Source organism: Bos grunniens, chromosome 5, assembly GCF_055505025.1.
Source record: "Bos grunniens cultivar Pamir isolate PY7600 chromosome 5, Bosgru_T2T1.0, whole genome shotgun sequence".
In the NCBI taxonomy this organism is placed as follows: Eukaryota; Metazoa; Chordata; class Mammalia; order Artiodactyla; family Bovidae; genus Bos; species Bos grunniens.
In genome coordinates this window covers 89,762,266-89,782,607 of record NC_141169.1, presented here as the reverse complement: position 1 = coordinate 89,782,607, position 20,342 = coordinate 89,762,266, and the positions used below count along the sequence as shown (strand labels likewise).

Below are 20,342 nucleotides of genomic sequence, written 5' to 3'. Positions count from 1 at the left end.
ACATATATATATATATATATTTTTTTTTTTTTTTTTTAAGTAGAAAAGTGCTACGATTGGAAAAAATTTCTTCAAAAAGACCAAAGAAACTTTAAGAAACCATAACAGGAAAAGTTCTCAAAGTTGAATTCATCATAATACAAAGTAAACAAAGGCAAAAAAAAATTACCATAAATAATGTTAGAAAAACAGAGATGGAAGAAATGCTTAAAATATATATAAGAAGCAGAAGGTTATATCGCTAATGTGAAAAAAAGAGCTTCTACAGATTGATTAAAAAAAACAAGCATGGGTATGGACTGAGGTTCATAAAAGAAGAAATGCAAATGAAAAATGTATTAAAAGCAGTTTATAAAAGATGCTGTCTCACTAATAGACAAGGAAACACAATTCAAAACAACACAATACTCTCACTTTTTCATATAATAAGTTAACAAAATTTTAAAGAATTATAATATGGGTATAGAAACAGGAGAGTTGTGAATTACAGCACACATTGTTCTGTAATTTCAGTTTTGGAAATCTGTTCTATAGAAACAGACATATTTCAAAGAAAAAAAATAGGCCAAGAATGACTGAGACACATGTGCTGACCTAGAGGAATACCCGGAGTACACAGTTTAAATGAATACAGTAGTAAGTCAAGTCATGTATCTAATTATGATCCTATTCCTGTGAATAAAAGTAGGGGAACACATGTATATAAATTCATGCAATTATATTTGTTCTATATATTTTTACATGTAAAAAGATATTCACCAAGTTGACTTTGTCTTTTTATACTTTTTTTGTGCTATTTGGCTTTAAAAAACTAACTTTCTCAGTTTTGAATTTTGAAAGAAAATTCCAACAAAGTGTGTGTGTGTACATCTGTGTAGTACAGTATAGTATAGACCACTAATGCTGTAGGATTTCAGGGGAGGGAGACAGGTATGTGGAAAACATATGGCTTGATCAAAACTTGAAGGATGAACTTGGAGGAACTGGATAAACAAAAGGGGGCTTTTCAGACGATAGAAAAAAGCAGGGAGGAAATATTATCTGGATCATTTAGACTCACTTCAAATATTCTAAACCACTGGTAACTATGTATTTGAAAAAAATCAATATATTTCATGATTGAAAATCAACATCTGTATTTCCAGACTTGTCTGTGAACGAGCAGTAGTGCTACTATTACAGGATCCTGAGTTAAATAGAATTGGTGTCACTATCAGGAAATTAAAGACAAATTAGAAAACCCAAGGAGTCTTACATTTCTCAGCGTTAAGTCTACCTTTTATTTTTTGCAACCAGAAGTGATAAACTGCAACCCACAACAGCCCAAATAAATGAATTTCCTTTACCTTAGCATTCACCATCACCTTCATTCATTGCTGCCTCTATACTGTAAGATAGTCAGACTGTTTACAATTATATACTGAGTAACCAATATGAATTAACATCTGAATACATGTAAGCTGGAGCTTCTTGCTCTCCAGAGAATCAGAGCTGGAAATAAAAGAATCTCTGTTTACCTAAGTAATAATCCTTTGGTAAAATTTCTTTAGCTCTGAAGGCTGCATGAAACAGGTGAGAGAAAAGATCAGTCAACTGGAACCAGAGGCTCCTCCTTTCTGTTTTGTTTTGTTTTGTTTTGTCTGAACAGTTAACCCTTACCTGGCCAGAGCTCTGACTATGACATCGTGTTCAGAGACTATAGGAAAACTCAGTTAAAATGTTCACATTACTTAACTTGCTGAACCTCTTTTCTGAGTTTTTTCTTTTGTGCTTTAAGAAGTCTTTTGTAAATCACTTACTGATTTACTCATTCAGTAGGACTTCCCTGATAGCTCAGTTGGTAAAGAATCTGCCTGCAATGCAGGAGACCCCAGTTTGATTCCTGGGTTGGGAAGTTCCCCTGGAGAAGGGATAGGCTACCCACTCCAGTATTCTTGGGCTTCCTTGTGGCTCAGCTGGTAAAGGATCCACCTTCAATGCGGGAGGCCTGGGTTTGATCCCTGGGTTGGGAAGATCCCCCGGAGAAGGGAAAGGCTACCCACTCCAGTATTCTGCCCTGGACAATTCCATGCACTGTCCATGGGGTCACAAAGAGTCAGACTTAACCGAGCAACTTTGCTTTCATTTACTCATTCAGTAAAGTAAGACGCTAATATGCTAAGCATGAATTCAATTTCTTGTGTGACTGGAAAATGTAAGAAAAGATAATATCACAAACAGAAATAAACTTGAAGAACAGAGTTGTTTTAAGCAGGAACATTCATTTCTACTGGGTGCCACCACTATTTTTGAACAGTTGACTGAGGTGAGAAAACCACCATTTACCAATTATTCTCATGATAACTTTCTACCTGGGCTTCCCAGGTGGCTCAGTGGTAAAGAATCCACCTGCCAACTCAGGAGATGCAAGGGGCGAGTTCAATCCCTGAGTTCGTAAGATCCCCCGGAGAAAGAAATGGCAATCCACTCCAGTATTCTTGCATAGAGAATCCTTTGGACAGAGGAGCCTGGAGGGCTACAGTCCATGAGGTCATAAGAATCGGACACAACTGAGCAACTGAGCACACACACAACTTGCTTGCAGGATTGGATGAGCGAAATATTAGGGACAGTGTCAGGTGCTAAGGTGGTCTTATCCAAATGGAGTTTGAGATGAAGTTTGAAGCATAGTTTGGACTGATATGTTAAAACAGGGAAACATAATACAAATGTATTGTGATGCTTAAAAGTGCCAGCTGGACCCAGCTCCAGCACTGATGAGTTGTGATCTTGAGCAAGTTCATTAGCCTCAGTTTTTTATCTATGCTATGGGATAATTATAGCACTAATCAGAAAGAATTGCTGAGATTATAGTTCTTTCTTTCAACAAACACTTGTTGAGTGCCTATTCTATGCCAAGGGCTTCCCTGGAGGCTCAGCGGTAAAGAATCTGCCTGCAATGCAGGAGACGAGGGTTCAATTCCTGGGTCGGGAAGCTCCCCTAGAGGAGAGCATAGCAACCCACTCCAGTATTTTGCCTGGAAAATCCCATGGACAGAGGAGCCAGGAGGGCTACCATCCGTGGTGTTGCAAAGAGTCAGACAAAACTGAAGCAACTTAGCACACATTCTATGCCAAACGCTATTCTAGGTACTAAGGATATAATAATAAGCAAAGTAGTTTAAATTTCTACTTTGTTAATTCTGGTTAAAGGAAGGATGAAAATAAGCAAGTCAACATAGTAAGATTAAGAAGGACTCTTGGGACTTCTCTGGTTGTCTTATGGTTAAGAATCTACCTTCCAATGCAAAGGATGTGGATTCGATCCCTGGTTGGGCAACTAAGATCCCACATACCGCGGGGAGCCCCTGTGCCAAAAGGAGGATCCCGCATGCTACAACTAAGACCCAACGCAGCCAAAAAATATAATAAATGCAATTTTTAGAAAAACTCCGCTGAAGGTGAGTTCACAATCCAAAACCGTTTGAAAAAAAAACAAGCAGTTCACTGTGAGACTTTTTCTTGAGACAAAGAAAAAAATTATTCCTTTTAATGAGAACACTTAGGATTTACTCTCAACAACTTTCATATAACATCCAGTGTTAATCAGATGAGTCATGTTTAACCTTACATCCCTAGGACTTACTTATCTTATAACTGGAAGTTTATACCTTGAACCACCTTCATCCAATTCCCCCTCCCCCCGACTCTGAACCATTTTGAGTTAATCGGTAACTCCTGTCAGCTCTGATTGTGCTCTTTAAAGCCGCAAAACGACTCCAGTCTCTCTTTCAGCAGCTCTTTAAATATTGAAGAGAACCATCTTGTCCTGTCGTCCCGTTTTCTCCCATTGTGTTAAAACTTTGTATTTCCCTCAGCCCTGTTACAGCAGTGTGTCTGGTCTCTTGGACGTCTGAAGAGAAGCTTCGGTGGGTCAGTGATCACCCTGAGGCTGACCCAGAAGGAGCGAGATTTCAGGGGTGCTGTGGTCAGAGCCTGGTGAGCCAGGGCTCCATCTCCTCAGGTCAGGAGGTTATAAATCAACACAGGTTCAGCAAACCTTCCTACACAAATCATCAGCTTCTCCGCCTCCTTTCTGGAAATCAGAGACACTGAACAGAAACAAACAGCTTTAGTGAGATTTGGGGTGAAAACTCATCTCTCAAACTGTTGAGGGGAATTTAAGAAAATCCTGTGCGGTGACCGCCTCAGGCTGTATCCTCTACTAAAGGCTCAGGAAGAAGGCAGAGGTAAGCTCTTACCACTGAGTCAGACAACCTGACCCTGAATATAGGAGCATGGTTTTACTTTCTTTCAAAGCCTGATAACTGGCCTTACTTCCTTCAAAAACCTAATGACTTACCATTTCGAAAATAGCAGTCCAGCTCTCCTTACTCTTGCCTTCCCCCAAGATTTTATTCTCCTGCTTTCTGTTTTGTTTTACCTCTAAACCCAACTTTTTCCCCCACCTACAACCTTGCATTTCCCATTTGCTTTTTGGCAGCACAAAGAGCAGATGATAAAAGAAATCCACAGATCGGTTAAGTACCTCCAAAAGGATCAAATATCTGAATGTTGAGAGATCTTGAGTTCTATAAGAGGGACTCTTTGCCCTTCACTAGACCTATTTAATAAATACATTTTAAAAGGTAGATGTGTATATGTGTCTGTGTGAATACTCAACAACCAAATCAATTGCAACATTTTTTTCTACCCAAATTCCATTTAGTAATTCTCAGATATTTCTTGTACTGCTCCTCAACCTCAGAAGGTGATATTTCTGTCACTGTTTCCAACCTGTTTAAGTAGTTTGAGGAAAGACGAACCTAAAAATATCTGCCCACCTGCAGCTCTATGGACAAAAATCTGAGAACTGCTTTGAAAGTGAGAGGGGGTGGAGCAGGAAGTGCTCTGATCCTTCTGGTCACCTCCATTTCCAGAGTGTAAATGGAAATTCCAGCCTTTCCTTTCTCTTAAGAAGCCCCAAGTGGCAGGGTTGTTTCCTATTGTCTGATAATGATAGTTAATATTTATCGACTATTTCTTCTGTGCTATGAGGCATTCCCAGAACAGAAGTGTGTTAACTCATTTAGTTCTCTCAACAAATTCATCAGGTCGCTGGGACACATAGGCAAGCTTTAATGTCATCAAGATCAGATGGCTGGGAAACTGAAGAGGAGGGATTTAAAGCTGAGTTCTGGCTGCTGAGTTCCAGCACCTCAGCTTCAGAATCACACACTGCACTAACTTTCAAGAGCTGACATTAAGTCAGTAAACAGGTGGGAAAGAGCATTACAATAATTTTGCAGAGATTTGTATATTCTGTTTCCTTCTTACGATGCAATATGTATACACTCTTAGAGTGTTCAAAGCCTTGGAGAACCATACTTCTGAAAACATATGAGTTTTTACATTTTAACTTTTATCCTATGAAAACATAATCCCATTGCCATTATTTACCAGTATCCCAAGACACCTCTCTCCCCTGCCTGAACCATCCCCTTCTCCAAACCCTTAGCCCATCTCCTATTTCTCCATCTTCTGGCAGGATCATCCAGAGGTTTTATGAAATAATTTAACCAGATAATTTCTAGAAGGCATAAATGTCATTGTGCATGAATGCTCAATCACGTCTGACTCTCTGCAGCCCCATGGATTGTAACCCACCTGACTCCTCTCCATGGGATTTCCCAGGCAACAATACTGGAGTGGGTTTCCATTCCCTCCTCCAGGGGATCTTTCCCACCCAGGGATCTAACCCCCATCTCCTGCATCTCCTGCATTGGGAGGCAGATTCCTTACCACAGAGCTACCTGGGAAGCCCTTTAAAAATAAATGTCATGAAGAGAAGCAAACAGCGTGGTATATATTTGGTGGTTTTATCTGGGAAAGCCCTTGAGGAGATAATACTTGAGCTTAAATTCAGAGGTTTGGGGCACAATAAAGGACAGAAATGGTATGGACCTAACAAAAGCAGAAGATAGTAAGAAGAGGTGGCAAGAATACAAAGAACTATACAAAAAAGATCTTCATGATCTAGATAATCATGATGGTATGATCACTCACCTCGAGCCAGACATCCTGGAAAGAGAAGTCAAGTGAGTTTTAGGAAGCATCACTACAAACAAAGCTAGTGGAGGTGATGGAATTCCAGTTGAGCTATTTCAAATCCTAAAAGATGATGCTGTGAAAGTGCTGCACTCAATATGCCAGCAAATTTGGAAAACTCAGCAGTGGCCACAGGACTGGAAAAGGTCAGTTTTCATTCCAATCCCAAAGAAAGGCAACACCAAAGAATGTTCAAACTACCACATGATTGCACTCATTGCACACACTAGCAAAGTAATCCTCAAAATTCTCTAAGCCAGGCGTCAACAGTATGTGAACTATGAACTTCCAGATGTTCAAGCTGGTTTTAGAAAAGGCAAAAGAATCAGAGATCAAATTACAAACATCCATTGGATCATAGAAAAAGCAAGAGAGTTCCAGAAAAATGTCTACTTCTGTTTAATTGATTACGCCAAAGTCTTTGACTGTGTGGACCACAATAAACTGTGGAAATTTCTTCAAGAGACAGGAATACCAAAAGACCTTACCTGCCTCCTGAGAAATCTGTACGCAGGTCAAAAAGCAACAGTTAGAACTGGACATGGAACAACAGACTGGTTCCAAACTAGAAAAGGAATATGTCAAGCCTGTATATTGCTACCCTGCTTATTTAACTTATATGCAAAATACATCATGTGAAATGCCAGGCTGGATGAAGCACAAGCTGGAATACAGATTGCCAGGAGAAATATCAATAACCTCAGATATGCAGGTGACACCACTCTTTTGGCAGAAAGTGAAGAGAAATTAAAGAGCCTCTGGATGAAAGTGAAAGAGGAGAATGAAAAAGTTAACTCAACACTCAGAAAGCTAAGATCATGGCATCTTGTTCCATCACTCCATGGCAAATAGATGGAGAAACAATGGAAACAGTAACAGACTTTATTTTCTTGGGCTCCAAAATCACTGCAGATGGCAACTGCAGCCTTGAAATTTAGACTCTTGCTCCTTGGAAGAAAAGCTATGACCAACCTAGATGCAAATTAAAAAGCAGAGACATTACTTTGCCAACAAAGGTCCATCTAGTCAAAGCTGTGGTTTTTCCAGTAGTCATGTATGGATGTGAGAGTTGGACTATAAAGAAAGCTGAGCGCCGAAGAATTGATGCTTTTGAACTGTGGTGTTGGAGAAGACTCTCAAGAGTCCTTTGGACTGCAAAGAGATCCAACCAGTCCATCCTAAAGGAAATCAGTCCTGAGTATTCATTGGAAGGACTGATGCTGAAGCTGAAACTCCAATACTTTGGCCACCTGATGTGAAGAACTGACTCATTGGAAAAGACCCTGATGCTGGGGAAGATTGAAGGCAGGAGGTAGAAGGGGACGACAGAGGATTACGTGGTTGGATGCCATCACCGAGTCAATGAACTTGAGTTTGAGAAAGCTCTGGGAGTTGGTGATAGACAGGGAAGTCTGGCATGCTGCAGTGCATGGGGTCTAAAAGAGTCAGACACACATGAGTGACGAACCAAACTGACGAAGTGACTTAAACTGCCATGAGAGTGACTCATGTGATTCAGGGGCTCTCTCTCTCTGAGCCTGCTCATGTGTCTATTTACCCATAGTTAATAGATACCCATGCTACTGCTAAGTCACTTCAGTCATGTCCGACTCTGTGTGACCCCAGAGATGGCAGCCCACCAGGCTCCGCCGTCCCTGGGATTCTCCAGGCAAGAACACTGGAGTGGGTTGCCATTTACTTCTCCAATGTATGAAAGTGAAAAGTGAAAGTGAAGTCACTCAGTTGTGTCAGACTCTTTGCAACCCCATGGACTGCAGCCTACTAGGCTCCTCCACCTATGGGATTTTCCAGGCAAGAGTACTTGAGTGGGGTGCCATTATAGTTTCCTCTTAATAAATTACTTGCTTCACTACTTCCCTTCCTTGTGGAAATTCTTTTCTGCAAAGTCGAAGGGCCAGGGCCCTTGTCACTGACTACTGGTCTAGAGGTTAGGATCTGGTGCTCTCACCTCCAGGACCCAGCCTCAATCTCTGAGTGGGAACCCAAGCCCAGGTCTAAGTCATTGCAGGCCAAGGCCATGGGAGATCATATCCATGTGTGGCTGGCATCCTTGGCTTTGCCAATAATTCTGAGATCACAGTTGTGTCTTTGAACTGTATGGTACAGAAGCTTCCCTCAGAATCTGTACATGCATCTTATGTGTCTTTAAATATCAAACACTGTAAGTGTTCTTCTCATGCCATTGCACAAGTTCTTTCCTCACTGTGAGCTATGATGAGTAAGACATGGTCCCTCACAATTGTTTTCTGTGCTCTATTTTTTTTTTTTTAATGTGGAAAACTACCCTATTAGGGGAAAGGGTTTCTTTTTCTTCATGTGGGAAAAAATTTTCATTTTAGGGACCTCAGAAACAGAGAATTAGATTAATCACACTCATTGTTTCACAATTTGTTCTCATCATTGTCCACACGTGGTATGTTCTTATCCATCAGATCAGATCAGATCAATCGCTCAGTTGTGTCCGACTCTTTGCGACCCCATGAATCACAGCACGCCAGGCCTCCCTGTCCATCACCAGCTCCCGGAGTTCACTCAGACTCACGTCCATCGAGTCAGTGATGCCATCCAGCCATCTCATCCTCTGTCGTCCCCTTCTCCTCCTGCCCCCAATCCCTCCCAGCATCAGAGTCTTTTCCAATGAGTCAACTCTTTGAATCAGGTGGCCAAAGTACTGGAGTTTCAGCTTTAGCATCATTCCTTCCAAAGAAATCCCAGGGCTGATCTCCTTCAGAATGGACTGGTTGGATCTCCTTGCAGTCCAAGGGACTCTCAAGAGTCTTCTCCAACATCACAGTTGAAAAGCATCAATTCTTTGGCACTCAGCCTTCTTCACAGTCCAACTCTCACATCCATACATGACCACAGGAAAAACCATAGCCTTGACTAGACGAATCTTTGTTGGCAAAGTAATGTCTCTGCTTTTGAATATGCTATCTAGGTTGGTCATAACTTTCCTTCCAAGGAGTAAGTGTCTTTTAATTTCATGGCTGCAGTCACCATCTGCAGTGATTTTGGAGCCCAGAAAAATAAAGTCTGACACTGTTTCCACTGTTTCCCCATCTATTTCCCATGAAGTGGTGGGACCGGATGCCATGATCTTAGTTTTCTGAATGTTGAGCTTTAAGCCAACTTTTTCACTCTCCACTTTCACTTTCATCACGAGGCTTTTTAGTTCCTCTTCACTTTCTGCCATATGGGTGATGTCATCTGCATATCTGAGGTTATTGGTATTTCTCCCGGCAATCTTGATTCCAGCTTGTGTTTCTTCCAGTCCAGCGTTTCTCATGATGTGCTCTGCATATAAGTTAAATAAACAGGGTGACAATATACAGCCTTGACGTACTCCTTTTCCTACTGGGAACCAGTCTGTTGTTCCATGTCCAATTCTGACTGTTGCTTCCTGACCTGCATACAGATTTCTCAAGAGGCAGATCAGGTGTTCTGATATTCCCATGTCTTGAAGAATTTTCCACAGTTTATTGTGATCCACACAGTCAATGGCTTTGACATAGTCGATAGAGCAGAAATAGATGTTTTTCTGGAACTCTCTTGCTTTTTCCATGATCCAGCGGATGTTGGCAATTCGATCTCTGGTTCCTCTTCCTTTTCTAAAACCAGCTTGAACATCAGGAAGTTCACGGTTCACATATTGCTGAAGCCTGGCTTGGAGAATTTTGAGCATTACTTTACTAGCATGTGAGATGAGTGCAACTGTGCGGTAGTTTGAGCTATTCTTTGGCATTGCCTTTCTTTGGGATTGGAATGAAAACTGACCTTTTCCAGTCCTGTGGACACTGCTGAGTTTTCCAAATTTGCTGGCATATTGAGTGCAGTACTTTCACAGCATCATCTTTCAGGATTTGAAATAGCTCAACTGGAATTCCATAACCTCCATTAGCTTTGTTCGTAGTGATGCTTCCTAAGGGCCACTTGACTTCACATTCCAGGATGTCTGGCTCTAGGTCAGTGATCACACCATCGTGATTATCTGGGTCGTGAAGATCTTTGTTGTACAGTTCTTCTGTGTATTCTTGCCACCTCTTCTTAATATCTTCTGCTTCTGTTAGGTCCATACCACTTCTGTCCTTTATCGAGCTCATCTTTGCATGAAATGTTCCTTTGGTATCTCTGATTTTCTTGAAGAGATCTCTAGTCTTTCCCATTCTGTTGTTTTCCTCTATTTCTTTGCATTGATCGCTGAAGAAGGCTTTCTTATCTCTTCTTGCTATTCTTTGGAACTCTACATTCAGATGTTCATATCTTTCCTTTTCTCCTTTGCTTTTCCCTTCTGTTCTTTTCACAGCTATTTGTAAGGCCTCCCCAGACAGCCATTTTGCTTTTTTGCATTTCTTTTCCATGGGATGATCTTGATCCCTGTCTCCTGTACAATGTCATGAACCTCATTCCATAGTTCATCAAGCACTCTATCTATCAGATCTAGGCCCTTAAATCTATTTCTCACTTCCACTGTATAATCATAAGGGATTTGATTTAGGTCATACCTGAATGGTCTAGTGGTTTTCCCTACTTTCTTCAATTTAAGTCTGAATTTGGCAATAAGGAGTTCATGGTCTGAGCCACAGTCAGCTCCTGGTCTTGTTTTTGCTTATTCATAAGATCTAGAATAAAGTACATCTAACCATGTGGTTTTCCCCCACCAACCTATTTCCTGTTTTATCTAACCCAAGGTAAGCACCCACTTGAGTCTTTGTTTTCATTGTGAATCTTTTATCATTCTCGTGCTTTCATTTTTATACAATTTTGCATGTATGTATAATTCTGAAGAGTGTGTGCCTGCATGTACCCATGTAGGTGTTTAATTGTTCTAAACTTTATGAAGAGCTTCAGGCTGTATGTAATTTGAGAGGACTCAAGGTTTTCACTTATTGCTATGATCCATCAATTTTATTGCATACCATATGATCCAAGTTAATTTGTTTGTGTGTGTGTGTGCGTGCGCACACGTGCGTGCATGCATATGCTCAGTCATGGCCAATTCTTGCAACCGCATGAACTACAGGCCACCAGGCTCTTCTGTCCATGGAATTTTTCAGGCAGGAATACTGGAGTGGGTCGCCATTTCCTATTCCAGGGGATCTTCCTGATACAGGTAGGGCAGATATTTTTGTCTGTTTTATTCACCGATGTATCCAAGTGACTGGAATACTGTCTAACATGAAGGAGGTGTTCAGTAAATATTTGTTGAATGAATAAATGTAACAAAAACTTTCAAATGACATTAGAATGGCCATACTGATTTGCATTTGCATAACCTAAAAAAGACAGAGGAAACAGAGATCAAATTGCCAACATCCGCTGGATCATGGAAAAAGCAAGAGAGTTCCAGAAAAACATCTATTTCTGCTTTATTAACTATGCCAAAGCCTTTGACTGTGTGGATCACAACAAACTGGAAAATTCTGAAAGAGATCGGAATACCAGACCACCTGACCTGCCTCTTGAGAAATCTGTATGCAGGTCAGGAAGCAACAGTCAGAATTGGACATGGAACAACAGACTGGTTCCAAATAGGAAAAGGAGTACGTCAAGGCTGTATATTGTCACCCTGCTTATTTAACTTATATGCAGAGTACATCATGAGAAATGCTGGACTGGAAGAAGCACAAGCTGGAATCAAGATTGCCAGGAGAAATATCAATAACCTCAGATATGCAGATAACACCACCCTTATGGCAGAAAGTGAAGAGGAGCTAAAAAGCCTCTTGATGAAAGTGAAAGAGAAGAGTGAAAAAGTTGGCTTAAAGCTCAACATTCAGAAAACTAAGATCATGGCATCCAGTCCCATCACTTCATGGGAAATAGATGGGGAAACAGTGTCAGACTTTATTTTTCTGGGCTCCAAAATCACTGCAGATGGTGACTGCAGCCATGAAATTAAAAGATGTTTATTCCTTGGAACAAAAGTTATGACCAACCTAGATAGCATATTAAAAAGCAGAAACACTACTTTGCCAACAAAGGTCTGTCTAGTCAAGGCTATGGTTTTTCCTGTGGTCATGTATGGATGTGAGAGTTGGACTGTGAAGAAAGCTGAGCACCGAAGAATTGATGCTTTTGAACTGTGGTGTTGGAGAAGACTCTTGAGAGTCTCCCTTGGACTGCAAGGAGATCTAAGCAGTCCATTCTAAAGGAGATCAGTCCTGGGTGTTCATTGAAAGGACTGATGCTGAAGCTGAAACTCCAATACTTTGGCCACCTCATGCAGAGTTGACTCACTGGGAAAGACCCTGATGCTGGGAGGGATTGGGGGCAGGAGGAGAAGTGGACGACAGAGAAGGGGACGACAGAGAATAAGATGGCCGGATGGCATCACCGACTTAATGGACATGAGTCTGAGTGAACTCTGGGAGTTGGTGACAGACAGGGAGGCCTGGTGTGCTGCAGTTAATGGGGTGGCAAAGAGTCGGACGTGACTGAGCGACTGGACTGAACTGAACTGAACCTAAATGTACTTCTCTTAATTCATTTTATTATATTTTTCATTATAAAAGTAAACATGTTTTTTAGAGTAAATTTGGGTAATTTTGATTAATACAAACTTCTGAAACTGAAGAAATATATTCAGATTCAGAAATTGACCACATTATATCATTAAATCGAATCCATGATAATGGGAAGAATACAAAGCCACCACTTGGAAACCAGTTATATTTATATAGCTACCCCAATCAGATCTAGGCATAGAGATAAGCAGATTAACATCTAGAAATTGATATACAGGTTTTAGGCTTCCTGTATAGGTGGCTCAGTGGTAAAGAATCTGCCAGCAATGAAGGAATCAGAGGAGACTCAGTTTTGATCCCTGGGTTGGGAAGATTCCCTGGAAGGGCATGGCAACCCACTCCAGTATTCTTGCCTGTAGAATCCCATGGACAGAGAAATCTGGCAGGCTACAGACCATAGGATTGCAATAAGTCCGACACAACTGAAGCAACTTAGCACTCATACAGGTATTAATTATAAGTTAATCTGTTCAGTGGCCTACTTCCTGTTCACTGTTAACCAGCCTCAGTGTGAATAGGATAGCAAATCATAATCTATGTCTGATAAAATACGTCACGCCCTCTCACAAAGTAAATTTATCAAAAAGATTTATTTAGACTGGATTTGCAGGAGTGATTACCAGTGTGGTCAGGAATGGCATATGGAAATCAGGCTGTCAGCAAGGCCCCCAAATTATAAATTACATCATGCCTACAGCAAAATTTTGGAGATAAATCACAGTGAGAAATGTCACAATAAATCAGTGAACTTCTTTGAACTAAAAGTCACTTATTTGATTTTGCAGATGTGAGACTCTGCACTTCCAATGCAGTGGATGTGTGAGTTTAATCCTTGGTTAGGGAACCAAGATCCCACATGCCTTGTGGCAAAAAAAAAAAAAAAAACCAAAACCCACAAGATAGGATGTAACAGGAGTGAATCAAGTGTTTCTCTTCTAACATACTTAAATAACAGAGAGCTAGGTTTAGGATTATATTCAGCAATAAGCATGAAAAACCAACAGTGACTTAAACATATAAAGATTTGTTTGTCTCAAGAAACAAGAGAGCTGAAAGTATGCAAGCCAGAGTTTAAAAAGTGGCTCAATAAAGCTTTTAGTGAAAGCTATTTCCATCTGTTCCTTACATATCATTAGCAAATATATCTTTATCTTCATACTTTTGATCTCATGGTTACAAAATGGCTTCTCTACCCCTAATCTTATATCCAGAGTCCAGAGTTTCCCAGATTGCTCAGCAGTAAAGAACTCGCCTGCAGTTCGGGGGACACAGGTGCAATACCTGGTTTGGGAAGATCCCCTAGAGGAGGAAATGGCAACCCGCTCCAGTATTAATGCCTGGAAAAGCCCATGGATAGAGGAACCCAGCAGGCTACCGTCCACGGGGTCCCAAAGAGTTGGACGCGATTGAGCACACGTCCACATCTTCCTGATGAAAAGCTTTTCCCTCCGTGAGTACCTTTCAAGATACAATGAGAACATTTTTTGGTGTTATACCAAAAACAAAGTGGTTTTTTGTTTTTTAATGTGGGTCATTTTTAAAGTCTTTGTTAAATCCATTACAATATTGTTTCTGTTGTTTTTATGTTTTGGTCTTTTGGCTCCAAGGCATGTAGGATCTTAGCTCCTCAACCAGAATGGAACCTGCATCCCCTGCATTGGAAGGTGAAGTCTCAACCACTGGACTACCAGGGAAGTCCCATAAAAGTGCTTTACCCAGCTGTTCTTTCAACTGTCATCCACAAAAGAGACCAGGTCTGAACCAAAGCAAAAATTGGCTAACTTTCTTCTCCCAAGTCTAGACATGAGAATTTCTTTTTTACTTTTAGCTTGATGCCTTGGGTAAGAACATTCAATGTGAATCAATGTGGTTACAACATATGAATTTTATTAAAGATCATTTCGACAGCTAAAATTCTAAAGTTTCATAAAAACCTTAAAATAAGTTCAAGACTAGAGAAACGTACTGAAACTTCATATAAATCTGCCTTCATTTAATGAATGGATAATGCAGTATTTGGAGTATTATTTAAATAACAAAGGTTTGTTTTTCTTTTCAAAACAGATAAAATTAAGAGATACAACCTTATTTCTAATTTCAGTATTTAATATTTACTGAAGTAAATTAGTCATTCACCTGAGAGCATAATTTAATATGTTTCTCTCATTTGGAGGGGAAAATATACTTTACTGTCTTTATACCTTCATTTATTTTATGGGAAATACTAGTGATTTCAATAAACAAGTATAAATACAAAGCATTGTTTGTTTCTAGTCCCTTAATATAATAATTGGCTATGGAATGTATGTCATTATTTTTGAGAAAACAATCAGCATTTCTCTTATCTTCAATGTAGCTGATGTTAAAATGTTGCATTGCATGCTAAAATGGAAAATAATTAAGTAATAATTCCTTCAAGCGCTGTCCAGTAATTTTATATGTGAAAAGCATAGAAATTAAATAAATTATATGGAACTTAAGTAGAAACATTTTATTTAAAAACAGCATGAAAGCTATAAGGTTGAATCCTAATAATATTTGTTATTTAGAGTATATGCAAAATATATGCAAATTGTGTTATAATACCATTTCACATTCTGAAAGACATCTTTTAGAAGTTTCAATCATGACTCAAAAAGTTTAAAAGACTAAAGAGAATTCCCAATTTTCTATAGTAGAAAAAAAGATATGGATAATAAGAGGGAATTTATATTCGACTCTGGAATTGCCTTGTGTGCTTATAATTTAAGAGTGTTTTCTAGCGATAAGGATTGAAATTGAAACTGAACCACAAGCTCCATCATACAGCCTGAGAAGAGCTTGGAAATTTTATAAACCAATCACAGAGAGTTGGAAATCAAAAGAGAAAGGCTTTTAGTAAAGAGCCTGACCTCAGTTTCAATGTTGGGCTGTAGACAGCTATCGACAGCCACGCCTTACCTTTTCCCTTTCTGCCCTACAGAGAGGCAAGCTAGGGAAGTTGGGTGTGCCCATCTTTGGCAATCAGAAGAATTTTTTATATGTTTTTATTTTTTTAATTGGATTTTTTTTTTAATGTTATTTTGGTGTTTAGCCGTCCCATGGTTAAGGCTCTATAGCACGTCCACCGCAGAGGGCGATGTTCTACTCCTGGTCAGGGAACAAGATTCACAGCCGAAAAAAAAAGTCAAAGTTTCACTTGTTTATCTATGACATCAGTAATGACTTTGCTGAATTGCATAGTAGTTTTTGAACACTGGAATAATATTTCTTCCTATCTTTGTGCTATTCACAATGTGCCACAAATGATCACTCAGAAACAATATTAATAAAATTTTCACTTAACGCATTATTAATACTTTTTCCACCACTTTCTTAAGTCCAAGCAATACAATAAAACAATGCCTGATTTGCATCATTTGCCATTTTACAGGGTGTAAATCAACATGATATCACTGAACGAGTCATTGGGAAAAAGTGTGCAGGAGTACAACGTTATATGATATCTTCACCATATGGATAAAATAGATAGAAATAACCTCAAGAGTAGATAATGATAAAATATTGATAATTAGGAAATAATGAGCTTTGAGGATTCATTACCTTTCTTTTCACATAGTTCATTTAATTATACATTTATATAATTTAGTATTTAACAACAGTTATGTTAACACCAGTTTACACAATTCCTGAATTTTTAACAAGCAGCTCTCACAGGACAATGACCCCAGCACACCACTGATTCATAGCTGTTCCAGTGAGATAAGGTCTTTCCTACCCTTCTCTTTGCCAACCTTCCAATTTTAAAGCAGCTTAAACACCACCCACTACGTGGGAGAAGAGCTGGGTCAAGAAATCAAAAATAAACCCACTTTGACTGCCTGCAGCTAGGTGAAGCTTTAATTGGATGAGAGTCTGGAGTTGTGATGGGGCTGCCCCTATGGCTCAGCGGTAAAGAATCCGCCTGCAATGCAGGAGACACAAGAGATACAGGTCCCATCCCTGGGTTGGGAAGATCCCCTGGAGGAGAAAATGGCAGCTCACTCCAGTATTCTTCCCTGGAAAAGCCCATGGACAGAGGAACCCAGCAAGCTACAGCCCATAGGGTCCCAAACAGTCCGACACGACTGAGCACAGACGTGCTAGAGTTTTGATAATAAGCAGCACTGGACTTTTGGACACTCAAGAATGATCAGAAAAGCTCTGAGGCCAGACAAAGATTTAATCTGAAGGATGAGAAAATATGTTCACAGGAAAAGTGGTGGGAAGACTTTTTCCTTTGCATGTTCTCTTGAAAGTTCAGCTTGTTCAATAAAACAAAAACAAGAGATTCTGAAAGAAAGATGAATCTGGTTTAGACTCACCCTGGACTTGAGGACACTGGGGGAACCTCAAGAAGATATCCAAGAGCTTTTAGAGATTTCAGTTTTGACGATTCAGAGTAATAATATGATAGAAAGACATTTGAGAGTTAAAAGTATTTAAATTCAATGAAGTTAAGAATGTCAACAAAACTTTCTGATCAGAGATATAGACTGTTCAACCTCCCAAGAGCAGAGAACTTAACCAGTGATCCTACTGTGGTATCTACAGTGCTAGAAAGTTTAATAAGTTATCTCAACTATACTTTAAAACAACTCTACAAAGTAGATCTTATGTCCACTTTGCCAACAAGTAAACTAAGGCTCAGATTCGAAAGTAACTCACTTAAGATCCCGTAACTAAGGAAATGCTAGATCCATATTTGATCTCAGATCCTCTGATTCAAAAGCTGCTCATCATTACCTATAGCATGAAATTTCCTTGTTCTTTCCCAACATTCAGTCAGCTCAATAAATTAATCTAAAGCCCAGTCATGTCTGACTCTTTGTGACCCCATAGACTGCAGCCCACCAGGCTCCTCTGTCCATGGAATTCTCCAGGCAAGAATACTGGAGTGGGTAGCCATTCCCTTCTCTAGGGAGTATTCCCCAACCAGGGATTGAACCCAGGTCTCCTGCACTGTAGGCAGATTCCTTATGCTTTGAACCACCAGGGAATTCTCTTATTTTAGACATTTTTTTTTTTTTAATTAGTGTGGTGAAGAATGGGTAGCTAGGTTTTCACTTCAGTTCAATTCAGTTCAGTTGCTCAGTTGTGTCCAACTCTTTGTGACCCATGAACTGCAGCACACCAGGCCTCCCTGTCCATCACCAAATCCCGGAATTTACTCAAACTCATGTCCATAGAGTTGGTGATGCCATCTAACCATCTCATCCTCTGTCATCCCCTTCTCCTCCTGCCTTCAATCTTTCCCAGCATCAGGGTTTTTTCCAATGAGCCAGTTCTTCGCATCAGTTGGCCAAAGCATTGGAGTTTCAGCGTCAGCATCAGTCCTTCCAATGAATATTCAGGACTGATTTCCTTTAGGATTGACTGGTTGGATCTCTTTGCAGTCCAAGGGACTCTCAAGAGTCTTCTCCAACACCACAGTTCAAAAGCATCAATTCTTCGGCGCTCAGCTTTCTTCACAGTCCAGCTCTCACATCCATACATGACTACTGGAAAAACCACAGCTTTGACTAGATGGACCTTTGTTGGCAAAGCAATGTCTCTGCTTTTTAATATTCTTTTTTTTTTTTTTTGCTTTTTAATATTCTGTCTAGGTTGGTCATAAATTTTCTTCCAGGGAGCAAGTGTCCTTTAATTTCATGGCTGCAGTCACCATCTGCAGTGATTTTGGAGCCCCCAAATATAAAGGTTTTCACTTACTATGCTTTAAAAGTTAGAAATGACCTTTATGAAAATTTAATAAAGTAGTAAGATAAAGAGTGTTTTATTTCCTTCAGATTTTCAGATGAATCTTGACCTCCCCAGCTACTTTTTTTCCTTTTTTATCATTTCCTTCATTTCCCATGCTCACTGCTGCCCTGAAACTTTTTGTACTTCAGATATTTCCCACTTAGGTTGCCAGATTGTCCCTTTCAACCTGTTCAAATTCTAGTGGTTTCTTTAAGGTTCAGTATAAATCCTACCTACTCTATGAAGCTGTCCTTGTCTACTCCACAGCCCTCTATTCTTTTCTACCTTTAAGCACACGTATTATTTAGCAACAAACTGGTATTTCTTTCTCTCCTCCAAACAGCCACCAAATTGGTGTGCCATTTACTCCTAAGCTTCCCAAAGAGAGTTAAAAAGGAGCTGACTGTCTTCTCCGCTCCTCTCCTACCCCTTGGCATTAAGCTTCCCTGATTTCTAAACCAGTTTTCTCAGCAGTTACCTCTTCCCCAACCTCTACATATTCCTGCTTTCTCTGAGGAATCCATGTTCCAAAGTTATCTATATCTTAATTTAACCTATTCCACACACAGAGAGCATTTTTGCCTACATCAATCAACAATGACTAGAGACTATATCTATAGCTAGATTAGATCTATAAGGGTTTAAAGTACAATTTCCTCCTTCTTGAAATGCTTTATTTGGTTGTCTAAGCTAGTAATAGGACTTAGAATCACTGAACTGCCTACAATTTGATTAAATCAAAGCACAATAATTAGAAGAGATACCAGTAAATATCTGTAACCACACACATTAGGTTTTCCTCTTTATATACGTTGTTTATTTCCAGAGTTTAATGAATTAAAGGAGGATTGATAATTGCCAGTTTGGGAGTTAGCTGTTTAGAGAAATAGTTCCTTCTTAATATTATAATTTAATTCAACCCCCAGGGGAAGTATTATATGAGACAGCAAAGGTAACAGTAAATAGTATAACAATGTAAACAGTGAATACTATAATAATGTGAATATAGTAAAAGTAGTTTTAAAAAATTACATTGTGAATATTTAATTCAGCCTTTACACTTGCTATTTACTGAAAACTTGGGAAGAATGTTATTTTGCCAACATGATGACCAACTCTATGAGCAAGCGTGCTAAGTCGCTTCAGTCTGCCACCCAGTGGACTGTAGCCCGCCAGTCTTCTCTCCATGGGATTCTCCAGGCAAGAATAGTGGAGTGGGTTGCTCTGTCCTCCTCCAGGGGATCTTCGCAGTCTCTTCTGTCCCTGCATTGGCAGGTGGATTCTCTAACACTAGCGCCACCTGGGAAGCCCAGAGCAACTTTCTGCTGCTGCTGCTGCTAAGTCGCTTCAGTCGTGTCCGACTCTGTGTGACCCCATAGACGGCAGCCCACCAGGTTCCCCCGTCCCTGGGATTCTCCAGGCAAGAACACTGGAGTGGGCTGCCATTTCCTTCTCCAATGCATGAACGTGAAAAGTCAAAGTTGTTCAGTCGTGTCCGACCCTCAGCGACCCCATGGACTGCAGCCTTCCAGGCTCCTCCGTCCATGGGATTTTCCAGGCAAGAGTACTGGAGTGGGGTGCCTTTGCCTTCTATACTAGGGGAAATCTTTTCTGAGGTCAAAATTGTAAATGGAAATGACAACTTCTTAAAGAACAATTCAGTAGTGTTGTTTTTGTCTTGATCAACGTGTGTACGAAGAATGTGATTCCAAAGTACACAATCTTAGCTTGCTAGGGAAAGGAAAGCACTATAGGGAAGCACTATATTCCTTTTACCAGGAAGAGTTTAAAAACTGAAAAGTGAAAGTGCTGCTGCTAAGTCGCTTCAGTCGTGTCCGACTCTGTGAGACCCCATAGACGGCAGCCTACCAGGGTCCCCCGTCCCTGGGATTCTCCAGGCAAGAACACTGGAGTGGGTTGCCATTTCTTTCTCCAGGGGATCTTCCCGAC

The 20,342-nt window shown here is 40.1% G+C and overlaps 1 long non-coding RNA gene across 2 annotated transcripts; it reads left to right on the top strand.

Moving 5' to 3' along the window:
• The first annotated feature begins 3,632 nt into the window (after nt 1–3,632).
• LOC147372592 (uncharacterized) lies at nt 3,633–14,889 on the top strand. Of its 2 annotated transcripts, XR_015164889.1 has the most exons (4): nt 3,633–4,229; nt 5,094–5,258; nt 13,844–14,082; nt 14,240–14,889. It is a non-coding gene; the product is annotated as an uncharacterized LOC147372592 (long non-coding RNA). The 2 variants fall into 2 exon arrangements; XR_015164888.1 differs by lacking the exon at nt 5,094–5,258 and having other exon boundaries at nt 3,652–4,229.
• The last annotated feature ends 5,453 nt before the right edge of the window (nt 14,890–20,342 follow it).